Consider the following 23,988-nt stretch of genomic DNA (forward strand, 5'->3'; position numbering starts at 1 on the left):
ATTACAAAGGAAATTCTGAAACTTTAATCTGGATGAAGTTATGAATAGATATAAAATATAGGAGGTAAATGGTGATAAGAAGACACAGCAAATGTACTTTTACACAGATGATTTTGAGTGTATTATACAAATGGAAATGTCCAGAGTAGAGATGGAGGCGATATATGAGATGAATGCATGAGAAAACATATCATTAACAATGTCACACTGAAGCCTGGAATACCAAGACTCAGACAGTACCTTAAAAAATTTTTGGATTATGATTCACAGGTTAAAAAGTACTTGTGTGCTCTCTCTAAAATAAGTGCATTGCAAACTCATGTGTATGTGTGCACATACTCATCTTAAACATAGGTTTCATGAACCACTACTGATCCTTAATTCTTGCTTTGATTTCTATTCTCTATTCTACTCCTTTTTCTTTCTTCATTTTTATTTATTTTTTAATGCACCCACAGCCTCTAGAATGATTTAAGCACCTGCATTTTGGCTTAAATATTTTTAGATTAAAGAGAGACCTTGGGGATGTCTCGGTGGCTCAATCAGTTAAACATCTACCTCTTAATTCCAGCTCAGGTCTTGAGGTTCATGGGACGGAGCCTCACTTTGGGCTCTGGGCTGACAATGCAGAGCTTGCTTGGGATTCACTCTCTCCCTGTCTCTCTGCCCCTCCCCCACTCTTGGGTGGGCTCTCAGTACTGGTGTTCTCTCTCAAGATAAACTTTTTTTTTTTAAAGAGACCTTTGTGATCATTTTGTACAACCATCCATAAAGACATGACTAATCAATCCAGAGGAGATGTTTTTTTGAGAAAGGGTAAAAAAGAAAAAGAATCAGAAAATTAAGGGCTGGCATGGGACCACTAACAGGGAGTAGAAGAGAACCAAGAAGATAAAGAAAACGGAAAAAAATAGCATCAAATTTGTGTCCTTGACTCTATTGTAGTGTTTCTCAAAGTGTAGTCCAAGACTAATTGAAGCAGAATTACCCCAGCAACTGTTAAAAATTCAAATACCTGGGTCTCATCCCAGGCCTTAGTGCATTAAACTCTCTAGGTATGGGTCTTGACATTGGCAATTTAAGTTTCCCAGGGCATTCTTTTCACCAACTATTTTTATCTCAGTGCCTTTCACAAGTCAGCTTTCAAAATGTTACTTTCCAGGAACATGCAATCTCACTTCACATATTAGACACATTCTTAAAAAGTTAAGGGAGTACTTGCACACTAAACCATTACTCCCCCAGAGACTATCATGATTAATTTCAGAATTACTTTCCCCAAAGGAAACAAAGAAGCTTCTGGAGTCTTCAGCCTTTAAACATTCTTTTTTCTTTTTTTAAATTTTATTTAATTATTTATTTTTTCAGAGACAGAGAGAGAATCTTAAGCAGGCCCCACACTCATCTGAACAGAGCCCGATGTAGCTCCATCCCACAATGCTGAGATCATGAACTGAGCCAAAATCAACAGTCAGATGCTGAACAGACTGAGCCAACCAGGCACCTCAAATATTCTTTATCCACTTAATTTTTCCTCTATTACTTATGCAAGTAGTTGGCCAAATGGGTTTACAATTCTCATTATCTTTGTTCAGTTTAAAAGCATACGTATTTAAGAATTCAATATATTGGGGCACCTGGGTGGCTCAGTCGGTTAAGCGCCGACTTCAGCTCAGGTCATGATCTCATGGTCTGTGAGTTCAAGCCCCGCATCGGGCTCTGGGCTGATGGCTCAGAGCCTGGAGCCTGCTTCCGGTTCTGTGTCTCCCTCTCTCTCTGCCCCTCCCCGTTCATGCTCTGTCTCTCTCTGTCTCAAAAATAAATAAACGTTAAAAATAAATTTTTTTTAAAAAGAATTCAATATATTAACATATTTCATTTTTATTTTCACCTGATTTCACTGGACTTAACTGGTTAAGTACCACAATCAAGTGGCCTTTAGCAGAACTCACAGGCAGGAAGTGCCTCAATGAGATATTTTTCAGAAAAATCCAAATACTGAAGTTTATGGTTTGGACTCTAACAGCAAAGATATCCCTTTATGTGATGAGCTATGCTAACAACAGTATCTGTCAATTTTTTACCAACTGAGAACCAAGAAGTATATGATATGAATCTATTCTATTCTAAGATGGAAATCATAGCAACATTAAACTACAGTAGCTAACATTTATGCACTTGCTTCATATCTGGCTCTGTTCTAGACCCTCTGCATGGATTACATGGATTACTCATTTCATCATTCCGATAATCCTGTGAAATAAGAACCATTTTAGACCTCATTTCCCAGATGGTGAAGCTAAGGTACAGACAGCTGTTTAACTTTCCTGAGGTCCCACAAAACTAGAAATAGGAGCTGACATCCAAACCCCTGCCAGTGGTCTCTAGAATTTGTACTCAAGGCAGTGTGCTACACTGTGCTTGTAAGAAAGTCTCGGGTGTTGGAGTAGTTAGGTACTATTGTGGAGAGAAAAGACCTCTTGCCCTTTACACTATGGGATGTCAGCCCCATTTCCTCTCCTTCCCCCCCCCCCACTCTTTATACAACTGATTTCAAGATAACTTGGGGTCTAACCTCGGATGGCTGCTCATGTTTACTTGTCAGATCTCTTTATAATACACTTTACATATAATAGGAACACCCAAAACAGCATAAAGATGAGCATTCAGTATTACACTGCAGATAAAAATAGAAATCAGTTTAAAAACTTTTATTATGGGGCACCTGGGTGGCTCAGTTGGTTGAGCATCCAACTTCTGCTCAGGTCATGATCTCACGGTTCATGGGTTCAAGTCCCGCATTAGGCTCTGTGCTGACAGCTCAGAGCCTGGAGCCTGCTTCAGATTCTGTATCTCCCTCTCTCTCTCTCCTCTCCCCCACTCATGCTCTGTCTTTCTCCCTTTCAAAAATAAATAAACATTAAAAAAAAAAAAACCTAAAAAAATTTATTCTGCACATATAGAAAACATATTCTGCACATGTTCTCTCAAAGTTAATAACCTGGGAATCTTGTTAAAAATGTAGATTTTCAGTAGGTCTGTGATTTTTCATTTCTAACAAGTTCCCAGCTAATGGTGATTCTGCTGGTCCAGGGACCACATTTTGAGTAGTGAGGGTTTTAGAATGCAAGCTTTGGAGTCACACTACTGGTGTATGACTTCTAGCTCCATTACTTACTAGTTTTGCAACCTTCTCCTGGGCCTCTACCACATCTGTAAAATAGTAAGATCATTAAATTGTTGTAATGAGGATTACATGAGATAATCCATGGATTGTTTACACAACAGTCACTGGCATATAGAAAGCACTCAATAAATATTAACTCTTAATATTATAAAAAACTATTAAAAACATATATTGTATCCCATTAGAAAGTCATTTATAGAAATGACTGATACAGCAGAAACAATAAATAAAATTCCATCATTCTTTCCCAGGCAGTCACTGGGACATCACTGTACAATAAAGGACATTTAATACGTAAGTTGGATCCAGCTTTATTAAATACATAAATCTGAACCTGCTCTAAATGAATTTGCAAGAAACCAGCTTGGCCTATAATATTTTGTTTTTCTGCAGAGAAATTTTTCATATTGTAGGTATATAGTGAGTTCTGATTCATTTATTTGAATAGCTTCCTCTGAATTTAGAAACAGCCATTTTTGCTTAAAACTTTTCATTTTTATCAAATAGAAATAAGAATTAGTATTAGTATGAACAATAATCATGATTTTAAAAATTTGTTCAGTGGTGCTTGGCTGGCTCAGTTGGTAGAAAATGCAACCCTAATCTTGGTCTTGGGGTTGTGAGTTTAAGCCTTATGTTGGGTGTAGAGTTTACTTAGAAATAAATCTTAAAAAAAAAAAAAAGGGGGGGCATTTGTTATTTAAAAAACAAAATGTTCAAACAAAGGACACTAAGTAGAGTTTAAATGGGTTTAAAGGATTTAGTCCAAACCTTCACAAACAAATGTACAGATTTTCAAACCACTACACCACGCAGCATAATTCCCTCTTCCTGTTGAGGACTAGGGCTTAGAAAGACTATAACTTGTCAGAATTGTGATGATTTAATAATGATGTGATATGGGAGGGTCCAGTGAATAGGAAAAGTTAGGACCAGAAGTGAAGATTTCACAGCATCGTCCTAAATGAAAACTATTAAAAATGTCTAAAATTTAACACAGCTTGAAAAATAGATAGATAGAGGGAACAGAATGGAACTAGAGGGAACTAGAAAAGATTAATGTTTGCTGAGTCATTGATAAAAACCAGGAAAGGTAAAACCTAGTGGTTCAATCAAGGAGGAGATGAGAATTATGTAGTGTTTTTGGTTAGTCAGTATCTTTGAGCCAGCAAGAAAAGATCAATAGGTAATTTGCTTCTCTTTTAATCTTTTGTACCTCTAACACAGGTGATGAAAAAGACAACTATGGGACAGATTCTAATATGTTTATTTTTCTAAATTAAAACTAGATTCAGCATAGACAATTCAGACCTGAGTTGTGAGATCATGACAGATAAGAATCCAGGAGAAGAAAGGAATGTGAATGAATAGATTACTCTTTCCCTCCTCTCTCTCCTCTTTTGCTCTTTCCCTGCAGAATGCTCTTGGTTGCTCTTTAACATGTGGTGGGGTACTAGAAAATTTTTTAACACACAACACAACATATTCCATTTTACTTTACATTTTACTTTCTGTAACAAGTGTTACTTTAAAACACAAGATTTTGCCCCTGCCAAAAATCTACATAAAAGTGTTTTATATAAAAGACTACCATATGAAGTTTTAAGGCAGGTTTTACATATACTCAACTACACCGAATAAGGATTGTTCCGGAGGAAATAACTTATACTCTTAGTGAAAAAAAATATCAAGTGTGGAAACTGTGATTCTCAACATCTATGGAGGTGACGACCAAGATCCAATGGTTAAGACTGGAGGCACAAGGAGAGTCGATTATGAACAGAATTATATCAACATCTCATATCTGGTTATTTGGGTTTCTATTGGTCTGAATCAAATTTCTGAAAAACCAGAAATTCACCAAAATGCCTGAGCTAACTTGTCCATTTACGAGGCAGGCATTACTTGTCTTTCAACAGCAGAGAAGCAACAAATTCCAGTTCAGTGTGACCCATTTATGCCTCTTAGATTTATCATATGCAGTTTTTAATGACCCCGAACTAAAGGAAACGTAGAAACCTATTTGAAAAGCTGACATTAAGGTTGTGACACCAACCAAAACAACAGAGAATTTAAAGTTAAATTGACACACAATCCCCAAATGAGTCTGTTGCTCTCCTAATTTAAAAAACAGGTACTATGTGAAATAGTGATGGCATGTCAGTGTCTGCTTTGAAACTCCTGAATTTTGTCATGTGGTGTTTGTGTCACAACCTTAATATTATTTAAATATACTTTTTAATATCTATTATTTAAAAAATATCTTTGAATTGAAGATGCTCCTAAGGCTTTGAAGAAGCCAACCTCAAAGCGCCGCATTGCTAGCATGCCACTTTTATTAGAAGTGGTGCATAAAACATTTGCTGTTGACAAATCTAATTCATTAGAAGGTGAGATGGATGCATTTTAAAATAACTGGCTGGCATCATTATCTGCAGCATCTTTTATAAATTATTCCTCTTTTCCCTTTTGACTGAACTTGTCACAGTTCCTTTCAGAGCCTGAATGTTATGCCTTATAGTCAATGCTTTCAACATGTTGAGACGAGTCATAAGTTAAACAAGCAGTGGGACTTTCTTTTCTAGAAATGAGGAAGAGTAGCTAAGAAATGCTTACAGATTATTTCGTTCAATTCATTGATTTTTAACTAAAGACAAGGAAAGTCAGTTAGTGGTGGTTTTATCTCACACAAAGGATTTAAAAATAAAACTGTACTGTTTGGGTAGAAGGCAGCATTTCAAAGCAAGGTACATAAAAAAGAGCTGCTGGCAGTCCCGCTGCACTGTGGTGCAGAAGACTTAGTTTAAAATTGAATTGTGCTTCCCCTGACATCGGAGATCAGGTACATCATAAGGCTGACAGCTGGCTGGCACACGAACTTCCTAAAGGAAAATGCTAACTGTATTTCTCTTCGAGGCCAAAGGAATAGAATTACAGAAGCCTTCAAGGAGACAGAGCGAGCAGAGAACAAATTATTCAAAATATGAAGAAAAACTTCTCTTACCTAATTTTGTTTCAGAAGACTCGAAGAATGAGCTGGTCTTCTAATGCTAAATAAGGGGAAATTATTTCCTTCCAAGTTGTCAGTGGAAGAGCTGCCTTTTCTTTATTATCTTCATTTTTCCTCCCCAACATATACAAAATACACCTATAAAATAATTAGATAAAACTTTATCACCGTCACAATGGAGGGGGTATGGTCACATTACTTGTTTACGATGGTAGTGACAGTACTATCATGAAGTTCTGACATACAGGCATGAGTCAAGAGACCGGAAATACATCAAGACATGCAAAAGTTGGGGTACCTAAGAAAACTTATTAACTAGACGATCCATAGACTACGGACACATGAATAAGATACGCATCTAGAAAAATCTACATGCAAAACATTCCTTTCATTGTCAGTGATTTTTCAAATGTTCCTAAATAAATGTAGATTTTACAGAGTAAAGGATGGATGTACCACACAGAAGCAAAGCATTTCAATACAATTACTTTTATCCTGTTAATTACCAGTTTAGTTTCCAGAACAATTTGTTAAAACCATTTTTTTTCTCACTCTTCTGGATATTCTTGTTAAAATAGATTCTAATTCAGTTAATTGGGGGTTGGGATTTGGGATTCTATATTTCTAAGAAGCTTCTAGATAATGCCACCAATGCTATGGAGCCATGGATCACGCTTTCACTAGTGGGGTTCCACCAGTCTATTTGTCTTTCCCTCCATTAAAGTATACTGTTGCTATTTTTGATGACTGGCCCTTTGTTTTTCCATATCATCTTATAATCTACTGTCAAGTATTCCCCCTTCCACACCAAAACAAACAGGAATTTGAGACTACACTGATTGAATTGGGCATCTGTTAAAACATCGAGTTTTGCAAGCCATCTGTATGGTATATCATTCCACTTACCAAGTTCTTATTGTCACACAATAGTGCTATACTTTCCCCATAGGAGTTTTGTATATCTCTTATTATGTTAGATGTATTCCTAGGGACTTCATATTTTCAGTGTTAGGGTAAACAGTATGTCTTTGCAAAAATCTTTTCACTTTTTTGTTTAAATATGTATTTGTATAATTTTTGAATATGGATGTTCTTATCCGGGGTATTTGCTAAATTAATGTTCTTATATTTTTTCTTTAATTTTGCATCATGCACAAATAATAAGTTTTACTTCTTTGCTCCAAAATCTATGCTTTTTATTTATGTTGCCTTATTAAAAGAAGGAAAAAAGTTAAACAATAAATGTGCTATTTAGTAGAAAAGACTATTTTGTTATCTTCAACCCATGAAACTGATCTCTTGGTTAGGCCTAGGTCGACTAGAAATCTGCTATAAAGGTTCCAAATGTTTCTTTTGACATTTACTGATTGTCCTCATACTTTTTGCCTTTCTCTGGTGTCTAATATTCAAGTGCTTAATTGTTACTAACATTCATTAAACCAAGCTGACGTCCAGTTGTTATTTCATCAAAAACAGACAAACATCCTCATAAATAACTTGGCCACTCTGGGAACTGAATTTGAACAAAAGGGGAAACAGGAATTATAAAGAGAGAAATGGTTCAGTTCCACCTGTGAAGTAGGGTGAAGATGCCAAAGCTAGGACACCATTTTAGAGATACAACACATCATCTATACTCCATAGCTGAAATCACAAGATTTCTTGGAAAACCTATAAATAACTGAAATTGCCTTCTGGACGACAATGTCAGCCTGCTCCAGGGCAAATTGCCCTTCTTGATAGCTTTCAGCCAATCGGCTGACCAAAGGGGAAAAAAATTAAGATTTACTGCTTCACAAACTGTCAATGTTGTTATCATGGGTCACCTGAGGGAAGTTATGGAGAAAAGAGTAAAAATAGAGGAGGCAGTAATTAAAATGCAAAAGCCCTGTAATAAAAAAGACACAGCAAACTGTTTCTTTAAAAATACATTCATATACTGCTACAAACAAGAATTATAAAGATGTAGAGCATTGTACAAAATGCTTAAATGGCGAAGTGAAAGCAGGACCCAAGACAGCATGTACACGTTACACTGCAACTGTTTAAAATACGTGGATAGGAGTGCCTAGTTGGCTTCATTGGTGGCGATTCTTGATTTTGGGGTCATGAGTTTGAACCCATGGTGGGAGTAGATGTGACTTAAAAATTTTTTTTAATTATGTGGACAAAATTTTTGATTAGGAAGACCAATCAGCATGCATTTTCCCCTTTTCCCTGACATCCCCTTAAAAGATAAAAAAGGTGTGTGTTAGTGGTTGGGGGAGAGGATATAAGCCATAACAATGAAGAGACTGAGAAAGCCATCACTATAAATTTATACAAAGTGACAGATAAAAGAGCATTCATGGAAGAAGCAGAGAAGGAAAAGTCAAACCCTAGAGTGTGTGTAGAGAATGCTGCAATTAAGGGAATGGCTTGATATCCCTGACAGAAGTGTGGAGTAAGAAGTGAAGCTAAAATATGCCAAATCTCCCTCCCCTACCTTTTTGTACAAGCAACTATGTACTTTGTCTTTTTCTTGTTCCTGATTAAATATCTGACTGTGAGTAAGAAAAAAATAAGCACATGGGAGAAGTGTTGTGGTTGAAGAAATGCATTAACAGTCTAGAAAACTAGGAAAGGCAGTATGGGTATGGATACTTCTAAAGAAAAGTCAACCTCATTCAGGCCTTTAGCTGACTGCCAGCATTCTTGATTTTCTCATTTCTAATATGAATGCACAGCCAAGAACCACTGGGCATTTCAAGAAAATCTTTTTTTTTTCCTCCACATTTGGGACCACTATAAAACAAAACTTTACCCTCCAAAAAACAGATAAAACAATAGAACATATAAATTTTCCATCACTGTAATAAAGTAAAGAAAAAAAAAACATATACATAATATAAGACCAGAAGTAGGACTTCCAGACAATCAGCAAATAATTCTTCTAAAAAGAAACTAAAGAGCTAGACAAAACTGATAAGCACAGTCATTTCAGTGCTCTAGAAATTGACCAAAGGGATATAACAATTTGAGAAGCATTTATATTTGAAAGACTGCTAATCTTTAGGTAAGAACACTAAGACCCTGTTACATTCTGGTCTGGCCTCTTATCGCCATCAACCACAACTCAGTCAGCAAAGAGGTTCTTCCAGGGTGAGGAAGATCATTGAGACTGGAAACATCTCTGTTGTCATCAAATAGGGCATCAAATAGGGCTTGAACTTGAGTGGTAGGTTATGCCCATGTCCAGCAGCATTTCAGTGGAAGTGATCATCTTGTAAGTGGGCAAGTAGGGAGAGTAAACAGCCACTTTAGTCCAAGGTCATGGTCATAACTGGGATAGATATATTCTTACCTAAGGTTGAGAGGATGTGCAATCAAGACCAGAGAGGAACAAAGCTAGTCACATATTCTTAAGGCTGAATAATCACATGCACAGAGCAAATGTGAAAAAGCCCAGCAGAGAGTGAAAGCTATACCACACCTGAAAACAGTGTAAACTTCGAATACATTCCTCTATCAATACAGAGATCCATGAGTAGATTACAGAAGACTTATTGATTTCATGTGTTTAAGCACGAGCACTGTCCAACAATCAGCTTAAAGGTTACAATACACAGACACAGGATCAAGTCCTAGAAAGCCAAATGTAAAACTCAAAACAAGAATATTAAAAAAACAAAACAAACAAAAAACCCCAGATTTATCAGTGCCACACATCACAAGGGAGACACACGGTCACTGTACTTAGTTTAGGCAAATTACTAAACAAAGAAACAATCAAATGAACAAAACCACAACTTTCAGGGGAAAAAAAAAAATATCAGAATCCAGAGTTGCCACAATAGATGATCTAAAATATCCAGTTTTCAATAAGAAATTATGAGACATACAAAGAAATAGGGGAAACTATCTCAGTGTCCCTAGATTATATTAGATTTAAAAAAAGACTTCAAAGTAGCTATTACCAATATGTTCGATGAAACACAAGTGACCTTATTTAGAGAATTAAAGGAAAGTAAGACAACAATGAACAAAAAATAGATTCTCCACAAATAGAAAGAAATTAGAAAAAAACATCAAATGGAAATTTTGGAGCTGAAAAGTACAATCACTGTTGGGGGGTGGGGCTGGGTGGCTCAGTCGGTTAAGCATCTGACTCTAGATCTCCTTCAGGTAATGATCTCATGATTCAGGGGATTGAACATTTCATTGTGCTCTGTGTTGATAGGGTGGATACTGCTTGAGATTCTCTTTCCCTTTCTCTCTGCCCTTCCCCCACTCACATGCACCATCTGTCTGTCTCTCAAAATAAATATACTTCAAAAATAAAATAAGCTTCAAAGAAAAAAGACACATATTAAAACTACAGCAAAATGGAAAATGTAAACCCAACCATGTTAATAAGTACATTAAATGTGAATGTTCTAAACACCTCAATCAAAAGGCAGAAATTGTCAAAGTAGATAAAAAAGCAAGATCCTACCATGTGTCATCTAAAGATACATATCTTACATCCTAAGACAAAAAACATATTAAAAGTAAAAGGATGGAAAAAGATGCCATGCAAACAGTAACTACAATCAGCTGGAGTTACTACACTAATATTAAACAAAATGGGCTTTAAAAAGTAGTATTTGAGGGGCACCTGGTTGGCTCACTCGGTTAAGCATCCAACTTCATCTAGGTCATGATCTCACTGCTCTTGAGTTCAAACACCATGTCAGGCTCTGTGCTGACAGCTCAGGACGCTTAGGACGCTGTGTCTCCCCCTCTCCTTCTGCCCCTCCTCCACTCATATTCTGTCTCTCTCTCCTTCAAAAATAAATAAACATTAAAAAAATATTGGGGGGGGGAGGGGCACCTGGGTGGCTCAGTCAGTTAAGCGCCCAACTTCAGCTCAGGTCATGATCTCGTGGTCCGTGAGTTGGAGCCCCACGTGGGGCTCTGTGCTGACAGCTCAATGCGTGAAGCCTGTTTTGGATTCTGTGTCTCTCTCACTCTCTGCCACTCCCCCACTCATACTGTGAGTGTCTCTCTCTCTATCTCAAAAGTAAATAAACATTAAAAAAATTTTTTTAAATATTTTTTAATGTTTAAAAAAAATAGTATTTGAGGGGCAGCTGGCTGGCTCAGTCAGTAGAACATGTGACTCTTGATCTCAGGATCATGAGTTTGAGCCACATGTTGAAACTGGGGCCTACTTAAAAAAAATAAATAGACAATAAATAATATTTAAAAAAAATAAAAAGGAAATTTTAACAGTAACAAACAAAAGAAAAATAAATTTAAAAAAGAAAATAAATAATGTTTAACAAAAATGGGATATTTCAAAATGATAAAAGGGTCAGTACATCACAAAAAATAATGTTCATAAATGTATATGCACTAAAACAAAGCACCAAAACCAGTGGAGCAAAAAACGACAGCTGAAAAAAGATATAGATCATTTGACAAGTATACGTGGATATTTCAATACTTTCCTATAAAAAATTAATAGAACAGAAAAGCAGCAAGAGTATTAGAAAATATCGTTCACCTACTCAACCTAACTCATATATACTACTCCATTTAATGATGCCACAACACACAATTTTTCAAATGTCAAAACATATTTTCCAAATTAGACCATACACAAAGTCATAAAATAAGTCTCAACAAATTTTAAATAAATAAGATCATAAAAAGCATAACCTATGAATAGAACAGAATTAAATTAGAAATCAATAGTAGAAAAAAAATCTTGGAAAATCCTCAATATTTGGAAGTTAAAGAACATACTTTTTTTTTTTTAAGTTTATTTATTTTGAGAGAGAGAAAGAGACAGAGTACGAGTGGGGAAGGGGCAGAGAGAGAGAGAGAGAGAGAGAGAGAGAGAGAGAATCCCAAGCAGGGCTCAGACTCGCAAAACGTGAAATCATGACCTGAGCCAAAACCAAGATTCGGACACTTAACAACTGAGCCACCCAGGTGCCCCAAGAACACATTTCTAAATATCAAAAAAGAAATCACAAAAGATTAAAAAAATTTTTTACTGGGGCGCCTGGGTGGCTCAGTCGGTTAAGAGTCCGACTTCAGCTCAGGTCACGATCTCGCGGTCCGTGAGTTTGAGCCCCAGGTCAGGCTCTGGGCTGATGGCTCAGAGCCTGGAGCCTGCTTCAGATTCTGTGTCTCCCTCTCTCTCTGCCCCTCCCCCGTTCATGCTCTGTCTCTCTCTGTCTCAAAAATAAGATAAAAAATAAATAAAGTCAGAGAATCTCAATCTATAAAAAAAAAAATTACTGAATGATAGTGAAAATACAATATGTCACATTTTATGGGATACACAAAAAGAATTATAGAAAGGCAACACATAAGATTACAGCAGAAATAAATGAAACAGAAAAGCGAAAAGCAATAGAAAAAATAAAGCCAAAAATTGATTCTTTGAAAAAATGAATAAAATTGCACACTTACCACGAGTCATCAAAAAGAAAAAAGACACAAATTATCAAAATAATGAATAAAAATGGTGTCACTATTGACTATGCAGAAATCAAAAGGATTATAAGACAACACAATTAATAACTTCATGCCAACAAAATAGACATGCAGATGAAAAAGACACATTCTTAGAAAGACATAAATGAGCACAACTGACTTAAGAAGTAAGGTGAAAACTGAATACACCTAAAGCAAGTAAAAACATTAGTCATTCAAAATTTCCACATAAAGAAAAGCAAAGTCCCAAGGGCTTCAATGGTAAATTCTATGAAATAAAAAAATGAAATAATAGCAACATTTCACAAACTATTTCAGAAAATAAAGGGAAGAAATCTTTCTAATTCTATGACAGTATTATACTGACAGCAAAGCCAAACAGATACAACACAAGAAAATAAAACTGCAGACTAAAAACCTATGTTAAAAAAGAAAGATATGGGGCACCTGAGTGTCTAAGTCAGTTAAGCGACTGACTTTGGCTCATGTAACGATCTCCCGGTTCACGGGTTTGAGCACTGCATCAGGCTCTGTGCTAACAGTTCAGAGTCTGGAGCCTGCTTCAGATTCTGTATCTTCCTCTCTCTCTACCCTTAGCCCACTCATGGTCTCTCTCTCACTCTCTCACAAAAATAATAAATAAGCATTAAAAAAATAAAAATAAAGTTCTAAAATCAATACCCTAACTCTCAATCTTCAGAAAATAGAAAAAGAGCAAGCTAAACCCAAAGCAAGCAGAAGGAAAATAAGGATTAGATTTGAAGTAAATAAAAATAGAAAAACAACAGAGAAAATCAATCAAACTAATGTTGAGTCTTTTATTTATTTATTTTTTCAACGTTTATTTATTTTTGGGACAGAGAGAGACAGAGCATGAACGGGGGAGGGGCAGAGAGAGAGGGAGACACAGAATCGGAAACAGGCTCCAGGCTCTGAGCCATCAGCCCAGAGCCTAACACAGGGCTCGAACTCCCGGACCGCGAGATCGTGACCTGGCTGAAGTCCGACGCTTAACCGACCGCGCCACCCAGGCGCCCCAATGTTGAGTCTTTTAAAAGGTGAACAAAGTTGACAAACCTTTAGGTAAACTGACCCCCCCCCCAGTCAAAAAGATAAAAGACTCAAATTATTAAAATTAGAAATGAAAGAAGGGATATTACTCACATTACAGAAATAAAGAGATTACAAGGGGATACAATAAACAAATGTGTATCATCAAATTATACAATCTAGGTGAAACAAACTCTGAGAAAGATACCAAGTATTGAAATGACTAAGAATTTTTAAAAAATATGCATAGACCTATAACAAATCAACAGATTGAAGTTAATATCAGAAATCTTACCACAAAGAGAAGCCCAGGGCCAGGTTGGCTTTATTGGTGCATTCTACCAAATATTTAAAGAGGAATTAACACCAAACCTTCACCAATTCTTCTAACGAATAGAAGCGGGGATACTTCCCAACTCATTCTGAGGTCAGTATTACCCTGATACCAAAACCAGACAAAAACATTACAAGAAAACTATAAACCAATATAAAGGCAAAGATACTTAGCAAAACATAGCTAACTGAATCCAGCAACATATGAAAAGAATTATACACCATGACTAACTAGGATTTATCACAAAAATGTAAGGTTGAATCACACACAAAAATGAATCAATGTAACACACTTTATTAACAGAATATAGAACAAAAACTACATAATGCTTTAAATAGATGCAGAAACGAATGTGTGGAAATCCAATAAGCTTCCATGATGAAAAACACTCAACAAACTAGGAATTGAACCCAGAAGCTGACCTCATACTTAATGGTAAAAGGCTGAAAGCTTTGCCGTTACAGTCAGGAACAAGACAAGAATATCCATTTTTTATTCTTCTAGTCAGCACTGTACTGGAAGTTCTAGCCAGGGCAATTAGGAAAGAAAAGTAAATAAAAGGCATCCAGATTTGAAAGGAAGAAGTAAAACTACCTTCACTTATAGATGACAAGATCTTGTATGTAGAAAACTCTAAGGAAAAAAACCCAATGATTGAAGCTAACGAATACATTCAAAAAGTATGTAAGACATCAGACAAATAAACAAAAATCAAACTGTATTTCTATATACTAGCAATTAACAATTTGAAAATGAAATTAGGAAAACAATTCCATTTACAATAGCATCAAGTAGAATAAAATACTATACTTAGGAAAAACTTAACAGAAGCAGTCCAAGACATTCATTGAAAACTAGAAAACCTCATTGTGAAAACTTGACTTAGCCCTAAGTAAATTAAAAGTCCGTATCTTATGAATTGAAAGATACAATATTGTGAAAGGGGCAGTAATTCCCAAATCAATCTACAAATTGAATGCGGTCTCTACCAAAATCTCAGCTGCTTATTTTGTAGAAATTAACAAACTGATCTTAAAATTCATATGGAAATACAAGGGACCCCGAATAGCAAAAACAATCTTGAGAAAGAAAAAGGAGAACTCACATTTCCCATTTTTCCAAACTTAGGACAGAGCTACAGTAATAAAGACTGTGTGACACGCTATACTTAAGGATAGAGATATAATCAATGGAATAGAATTGATGGTCCAGTAATAAATCCATACATGTCCAATTGATTTTTGATGAGAATTTCAAGAAAATTCAATAGGGAAAGATTAGTCTTTTCAAGAAATGCTGGTGAGACAACTGGATACCAACATGTAAAACTGTCAGATTTCTTCATCAGAAGACATACAAAAATTAACTCAAAAGTGATGAAACACCTAACTATAAGCACAAAGTATGTTAATTAAAAAAAAAAGCCACAGGTATAAATCTCCTTGACCTTAGATTGGGCAATAGTTTCTTAAAGCAATAAAAGCAGAATTAACAAAATAAACAGGTAAATTGGTTTTCACAAACATTAAAAACATTTGCACTTCAAAGAACACCATCAGTAAAGTGAAACAACAATCTACAGAATGAGAGAAAATATTTGTAAATCAAATACCTGATAAGGAAATAATATCCCACAACCTATAAAGAAATTATTATAGCGCAACAATAAAATGACAGGTAATTCCGTTTTAAAATGGCAAAGGACTTGATCAGATCTTTTCTCCAAGGAAGGCATACAAATGGCCATTAGGTACACGAAATGATGCTCAGCATCATTAGTTATTAGATAAATGCAAATTGAGACTACAAGAGGTACCACTTCACAATTCACTAGAACAGCTATGATCGAAAGACAATAGCAAGTACTGGGGAAGATGTGGAGAAACTGAAACCGTCATAAACTGCTACTGGGAATGTAAAGCACTATCCCTCACTTTGTCAGTGGGAATATTTCCTTAAAAGCACTTTGCATTTTGTAATTATTTTTATAATATCTTTCAGGAGACTGAAAGCACATGAAAACTGGTTTGAGGTCACTTTGCTTCACGTGAGTATGTTAGTTAGGGCACTTGTCATTCTGTACTACCTGCAATTACTGATTTGCTTACCTCTTTCAACCACTAAACTGAATTTTAATATTGGACTGTGCATTTTAAAACAAAAATGTGTTTGTTTATTTATTTATTTTGAGAGAGACAGACAGACGGCAGGGGGAGGGGCAGAGAGAGAGGGAGAGAGAGAATCCCACGCAGGCTCCAAGCTGTCAGCACAGAGCCCAATGCAGGGCGAAGTGGGGCTTGATCTCGTGAACCATGAGATCATGATCTGAGCCAAAATCCAGGATCAGACACTTAACTGACAGAGCCACCCAGGCACCCCTGGATTGGGCCTTCTTAATTTTTGCACCTCAGTACCTATTCAAGTGGCTGACACAGAAGAAGCACAAAGGAAAAGTTAAAGTGATATCAAAGTGTGGTACTCAGATCCTGGATGGAGCCCCAATATTCTTTCAGGGCATTCAAAATTTCAAAACTATTTTCATAATAAGACCTATGCCATTCACTAGATAGACACTTGTACTAATACTGCAAAAGCAATGATCCCCAGGCCCAAACTGCAGTCCTCAAACTGTATTAGTTGTATCAGTGGTCTATTGCTGCTGTACTAACTTCCCACAAATTTACTGTTCTAAAACCACAGAATTGTATCATCTGATAGTTCTCTAGGTTAGAAGTCTTGAAATGGGTCTCACCACCCTAAAAGGAAATGGGTCCGGAGAGCTACATTCCTTTCTGGAGGATCTGAAGAGGATGCATTATTTCCTTGAATTTTCTAACTTTTAGAAGCTGCTTTCATTCCGTGGCTCATGGCCCACTTCCCTCCTTTTCTATTTAGCTTTGTGGGTTGAGTCCTTTTCATACTGGATTACTCTGAATTCCTCTTCAGGCTCCTTCTTCCACTTTTGAGAACCATCATGATTATATTGGACCCATTTGGATAATCCAGGATAATCTCACTATTATAAGGTAAACTGATTAGCAACTTTAATTCCTCTTTGCTATATAATCTCTCATATTCACAGGTTCCAGGGATCAGGATGTAGGCATCTGGGGGCAGGGCAGGGGGGAGGGGTTGGTATATCCTGTTTTAACACCCTAGTCCTAGTTCTTCAACCACACAATTGGAATAACAAGTAAAGCCAGGTTTACTTGATAATGTCCTCAATGAGGCAGTAAAGATTAGTAATTTTATGAAGTCAACCTGTGAGTACACCACACATTTTTTTTTCAAAATTAACCAAACTGAGCTCTCACTTCAAGGAAAACATTAGACAACATTTGTTGCCAATGATAAAATTACAGCTTTCAAAGCAAAATAAGAATTTTGGAAAATTCATATATTGTCAGAGGGAGAGGTTCCCAACATTTAAAAATTTTCCTGATGAGACTGCTGGTAATATTAACAAGTAGGATTTTTTGATTATGTATAATGAAAGGTATTAAGATTTGGAAGATCAGCATACCTCAAAGAATCAGTGTTTTCCATGTGGCCAATATTTTATGTAACAAAATCATATGTTTATAAAAGAGTCCTTCAAAGTGCGAGATAGACCAGTAACAGAGTACATAAAGTTCACTGACAGGGTTTCAGATTTCACATTGCAATTAAACTTTAAGAAATCCTACTTACTAAGTTTGGGTATAGGATCAAAGAAAAATATTCACAATGATATGAAAAGGCCATTTAAAAAAATCCTTTCTTTTCCAACCAGATGTCTGTATGAGGTTGGATTTTGTTCACTTCAATCCAAAACAACTTAACACAACAGACTGAATACAGAAGCAGATCTAAGAATTCAGCACTCTTCTTTAAGCCAGACATTAAAGACACTGCAAAAACATAAAATAATACCACTCTTCCATTAAAACTTTCTTTGGGAATATATAATCATCTTTTTAAAAAAATGCTCTATATGTTAATGTGTAAGGCTTTATTATTGAATTAACTACTTTTTAAAAAATATTTAATTTTAATTTATAATATAATAAATATAAGTAGATAGAATTACATACATAAAAACTCTTTTTGAGTGTAATTTTTAATAGTGTAAATTACTCCTAAACCAAAAATTTGAGAACTGCCTAGTAAGATAAAGGAGAAAGCCCCAGAAAGATCATGATCTGATAAAGTCTATCAAAGGCATAAGCTGAGGCAGCCACACTGGGCTAGCAGGATAGAGAAGACAACATAAAAACAGGGCATGGAAGGAGGGCTCCATTTACAAAGAGCCCCACCCCCAAAGTCTTTCCCGGTCAAATCTATGATTAGCAAGGACAGAGCTCGCCCTTGAGAAGCTAAATTAGCCCACAGGCATTTGTGAGGGCAGGTATTAATATATGCTAGAAAAGGAAAGAATGATGTTTTACAAAATTATAGAGGAATAAATTAACATGTGATTATCCACAAAACTTGCATTTAAAAATATTAGTGTGAAAAAAAATATCAGTGAGCTGGTCTAAAATAGCAAGAAACATGGATAAAAAATGTCATCATGCCAATGAAGCACAGAATAATATTCACTGCTATCAGTAAAAATTAAGACTTCATCAGTAAAATGCTTCTCAAAAAGAGCTTCTATCACTCCTCAATTTAAATTACATAAACTCCAGACTTAAACTGTTGGATTAGCTGTGTTCCCCAAAGGGAAAATGGAAATTCAGGTCACGTGGTACGGATGCTAGAAACAACTACAACTGTACAATGTCTCTGACACTCAATGAATGGCCTGAGTCAGAGAAGAGCCCTTTTCAGTAACCTTAGCAAACAAACAATGAAAGTGACAGAAAAGGACAGCCATAGTAACCAACTGGAAAATAGAGTAATTACGTCCCCTAAATAGGACAAACAAGTCTTTTCTTGGAAGCATGATAAAAAAAAAAAAGAGAGAGAGAGAGAGAGCCCTAAATTTAGATTCTTAAGACCTAACTTTTGGCTCAAGTCGCATTTCCTGAGTTACCTGGGCAACTTAAACTACCTCTTTAGTTTTCATTTCCTTATGTAAGATAATAAAGTTAGTCTAAATCTCTTGCTTTAAAATTCAACTGTAAAGCACAGTAACAAACACATCCTGTATCCAAATCCTAAAGTCATACACATCTAAAATAAAAATATACGCTAGTACTCACCAAACAGATGAGTTATAATCTGCCATTTGAAAAGCACTGAATTGATTGACATCCACAGTTGTTTGTTAAAAACAAAAGTGAGGGGGTTGCCTACAAAACTGTAATATCATGATCTTTTTAACTACAGAAGTATGTTTGGGAGGAAGAAAAATGTACATTCACAAAAATGGATATGTAGGCTAATATTCAACTATGGATATTAACATTACTCCGGTTTTTGAGATTGTTGTATTTATTGGATACCTGAATTTAGAAAAGTTTTTAAAGTTTATTTATTTTTTTTTGGGGGGGGGGGGGCAAGGGAACGAAGTAGGGACAGAGAGGGAGAGACAGAATCCAAAGCAGGCTCTGCACTGTCAGCACAGAACCCAACACGGGGCTTGATCTCAAGAACTGTGAGACCCTGAGACAAAATCAAGAGTCAGACCATTAACCCAATGAGCTACCCAGGTGCCCCGTGAATTCAGAAATTTAAACAGCATATTGTGTTTGACTACCTAATGTCAAAAAATCAGTTGCTTAGCAAATGTTTGCATTTTTCCAACTGCTATTTGGATCTTATGATTCCTCAACTGTTCACTGGCTAACAAAACTGTGTCATAAAATATAGGAAGTTGTTGATCTAAGAATATGTCCCTCAAATGTTAATAATGTCAATGTTTGACAGCAGGGATTGTACTTGTCTTAGAGGAGGTTAGGGCAGACAGTAAAAGTAAGAGTTGAGGGGCACCTAGGTGGCTCAGTCGGTTGAGCGTCAGACTCTTGATTTCAACTCAGGTCATGATACCAGGGTTGTGGGATTGAGTCCCTTGTTGGGCTCCAAACTCAGCATAGAGCCTGCTGAGGATGCTCTCTCTCTTTCTCCCTCTGTGCCTATCCCTCCACTTACTCTCTAAAAAAAAAACAAAAAAAAACAAAAAACAAACAGAAAACCCAGCTCTTAAAAAAAAAAAAAATCAAGAGTTTAAATACACTTGTAAATTATAGCATGTGACAACTACCAATTATTTTTACTAATAGCTAACATTATATTGAGCACTGGGTAACATGAGATTCCTCTAACAGATGACTTTGGATCACATATTCCCCATTGTGCTGTTGAAGCTTTCTTAAAACAGCACAGCAGTCTGACTTCCTTGCTCTTTCCCTTCCTCCCTCCCTCCTTCCAGCCTTTGCAGGTGGTCAGACCTGCACTGAGGCCTGAAGGCACTTCCCTCCTACTCTTGCTGCCCCTTCTTTATCTTTCACAGGCCTCTTCCCCAATAAACCTCTAGGAAGTCTAAACCCCTCTTGGGATCTGCTTTTTCTGGGAATTTGAGCCAACAAAGAAAGTGCATACAAGTGTTGCCACCATATTAAACTCTATGCATCATTATTAAATCTTCGCACAAAACTTATGAACACGTTATCACTATTTTCATTTTAAAAATAAGGAAACAAACACTAAGAACAGAAAAATATCTTTCCCAGAGTCTCACAACTAGTGACAGAGCTGGGATTTGAACTGTTTGCCTTCAGAGTTAGAGCCCAGATCTTATTTTAAAGCAATTACACTACATTAAACAACAAAACTAGACAAATCCCTAACAACATTCTTTCTGATGCCTGTGTGCTTTCACACATTATCACACTTAATCCTAATAAATCTATAAAGTTGATATTAGCACTTGACAGATGAACAAATTGGAGCTCAAATAACAAGTAAATCCTTTCAAATCATGTGTAAGTTCATGAATTTGAGCTCATATGCAGGTCTTATCTGAATTCAGCTGCTTTACATTTTACTGTTTTGCCTAATTAATCAAAATAACTTTTTTTTTTTTAGTTTTAGCTAATTTTGCTGAGAATGTGATTCAGCAAAGAATCCACCAAATGATTTAAACAGCTATATATGTTTCTTCTCTCTCTGTGAGTACACGGGTATTCATAAATATTATACTCTATTAGCAACTTAAGCCTGAGCCACCTCTCTCCTTACTGACTTGTACCAAAGTTTACAGGAAAATTGCTGGGGCACTGTTTCAAAAACCTGTCTCCAATAACATGTCAGCAGTTGAGGATGGCAGGCAGTATTCTCTTCACACTTCCTGATACTTTTTAATATTTCTATGCTGATTTTTACCTTTATATCTTGATTCAACTGCAGACTTTTGTGTGCACCACTCAAAAACTTCCCTTAACCAGAGTCACCTGAAGAGGTAAGTCAGGCGTCTGTAGAATCATCATGTCTAAGGATTAATCCCTGGTTGTTTCCCAGCCTCTAAAAGAACACAGCCTAGCAGTACTGTGCAGTACGTCAGTCAGAGCTGCGTGTTGGAAGTAAGTCAGCAATATATGCAAACATTGGAATGTAGGTGAGGCAAGGTCGGGGGTTTTTTGGTGCTGTTTTTGTTATTTTGTATTTCTGTAGCAAAGGCCTGTGGAAAATCTTCCAAAAGTGGCAATCCTGGGGATCTGCGCGCAGGCAGATCAGGAAGAGGAGACCCAAGACTGACCCCATTGTGGAGGTCCTGGACCCACTCCTGGGAGGAAAGAGGCAAGGGTCCCCTACCCAGTGACTTCAAATGCGGAAACTGAGGCCTAGACACGAGCAGGTAGTTGCTCAGAGTCACAGACATCAGTAAGGGGCAGGAGCCACGGAGACCAGGAGTACAAGACCTCACGGCTTCAGAGAATCCCCACCCCCAGCCAAACCTGAACCCCCAACAGCATCTCAGCTAGGTGCCAGTGCCCAGCCCCCACCCTGTCGGAACAAAGAGCTTATAAACCAATCCCCACACTACTGATGTGAATCCATGTCCTCTCAGGGAGAAGCCCCAGAAACGGAGTGCTAGATGGACGCTTAGAGTCCCCTCCCACCTCTGGCTGGGCCTGAGCCCTGAGTCTCAGCCATCCATTCACTAAGAAGGACAGGACTACTCCCTAACCAGGTGAGCAGATTGGGGGTAGGGGGTAATAGGCAGGTGCTGGACTGGGGATGGAGTAGAACAATGGACAATTTTTCATTTATTTTTAGTTGATTTGTATAGTCTCTAATTTTTAATCTATAACACATGAAGGTGGGTTTAAATGATCTATAAGGTCCCTTCAGCTGTAAAATCCTCTGACTTTAGCTGACTCCCAAGTATTACTCTGAGTATTTGAGAAAAGATCCTCAGAGAAATAAATTTCCCTTTGTGTATACACCTAGTTAGTAGATGAGCCAGGATTAAAATCCAAATAGAGGCAGTATAGCAAAGTGGGTAAGGTAGTGGCCTCTGAAGCGAGCAATGGTTCAAATCACAGCTCTGGCACCTGATGAGTATGGTAACCTAGGACCATTTGCAAGCTTATCTTGGCTTTAGTTTTCTCATCTGTAAAAGCAGGATAATAATACTCTCTATATACTTCTGTGAGGATAAAATAGAACACTGCATAGCAGAGTGTAAACAACAATAAATATTAGGTATTCTCTTATCTCCCATCTCACTGTCCCATTTTCTTTGCAAGGGACCACACTGCCTTTTAAGGATGAGTGTGGAGTGGACATTACATTTCAGCATCAAAGTGAGTTTCGATAAATAAGTATGTGGTAAGACCCTTTAAAAAAAAATGCATGTACAAATACTTCTCTGTGGATAAAGAACATTTTGAAAAGCAATCACTCCTTCAGTAAATGTTTACTGATCCCCTACCCTATGCCAGACACTGTGCTAAATGCTGAATATGGGATAATGGACAAAAGATACAGTCTCAATCTTCATAGCAGTAACATTGGATTGAAAACAAACACCTGAGATCTACATATGAACTACGCAAAGCAAATACCTTTCACACAGTGAAGTTAATACAATGTAATAAAATGAACATTAGTATTTGAGACTAGCTGTACATATATACTTGTGTTTATAAAATAGGATATTCTTTATAACTAAGTTCTATGTTATTTGTAATATTGGTCATTTCAATGAATTTTTAGTAAATTCCCTGACAATTAGGCTACTTCTTCGCTACATAAAATAGAATACTGGAACGGGTATGTTTAATTAAAGATACTCTCTTAAAATGTGTGATAAGCACCATCTGTCTGAGGGTTACATGAATGAAATGTAACAGTTTTGCTAATAACCAATAAATAGCAATTCTTTACAGGGCATTACAAAGTTCAATTTTATGAAGTTTGTGCTCATTCATTTTCTTTTTTTAAAAAAAATTTTTTAATGTTTGTTTATTTTTTAGAGAGAGAGAGAGAGAGAGAGAGCACACGCGTGAGTGGGGGAGGAGCAGAGAGAGAGGGGGACACAGAATCTGAAGCAGTCTCCAGGCTCTGAGCTGTCAGCACAGAGCCCCATGTGGGGCTCTAACTCACGAACAATGAGATCATGACCTGAGCCGAAGTCGGATGCTTAACTGGCTGAGCCACCCAGGCGCCCCTCATTTTTCTTTTTCTTCATGTGGGTGGGTGGGTGGGTGGGTGTGTGTGGGTGGGTGGGTGGGTGGGTGGGTGGGTGGGTGGGTGTGTGTGTGTGTGTGTGTGTGTGTGTGTGTGTGTGTGGTGGGGGGAGAGAGGCAGATAGAGAGAGACAGAGAAAGAGAGGAAACACCTGTCTAAAAAGACAGCTGATATTCTGGAGTTAGAGTCATCTATATCCTGATGGTCTTTAGATTATTTACATTTGTTTGAGTTAGGAAGCTAAAAGAGGCCAAGAATCAACATAGAAAAGAAGCCGGATTATTCATATGACAAAGGTACTTCATGGTGATACCTTAAATC

At 36.8% G+C, this 23,988-nt stretch overlaps 1 protein-coding gene across 1 annotated transcript in view; it reads right to left on the reverse strand.

Annotated features, from left to right (window-relative positions):
- KIAA0825 (KIAA0825 ortholog) overlaps positions 1-23,988 on the reverse strand; it is a 190,253-nt gene that overhangs the window by 164,540 nt on the left and 1,725 nt on the right. The window contains exon 2 of the mRNA XM_043593653.1: positions 6,192-6,335. The gene's annotated coding sequence lies outside the window, so the exon portion shown is untranslated. The remainder of the gene's footprint in view (positions 1-6,191; positions 6,336-23,988) is intronic.

The sequence above is a fragment of the Prionailurus bengalensis genome, chromosome A1, assembly GCF_016509475.1.
Source record: "Prionailurus bengalensis isolate Pbe53 chromosome A1, Fcat_Pben_1.1_paternal_pri, whole genome shotgun sequence".
In the NCBI taxonomy this organism is placed as follows: domain Eukaryota; kingdom Metazoa; phylum Chordata; class Mammalia; order Carnivora; family Felidae; genus Prionailurus; species Prionailurus bengalensis.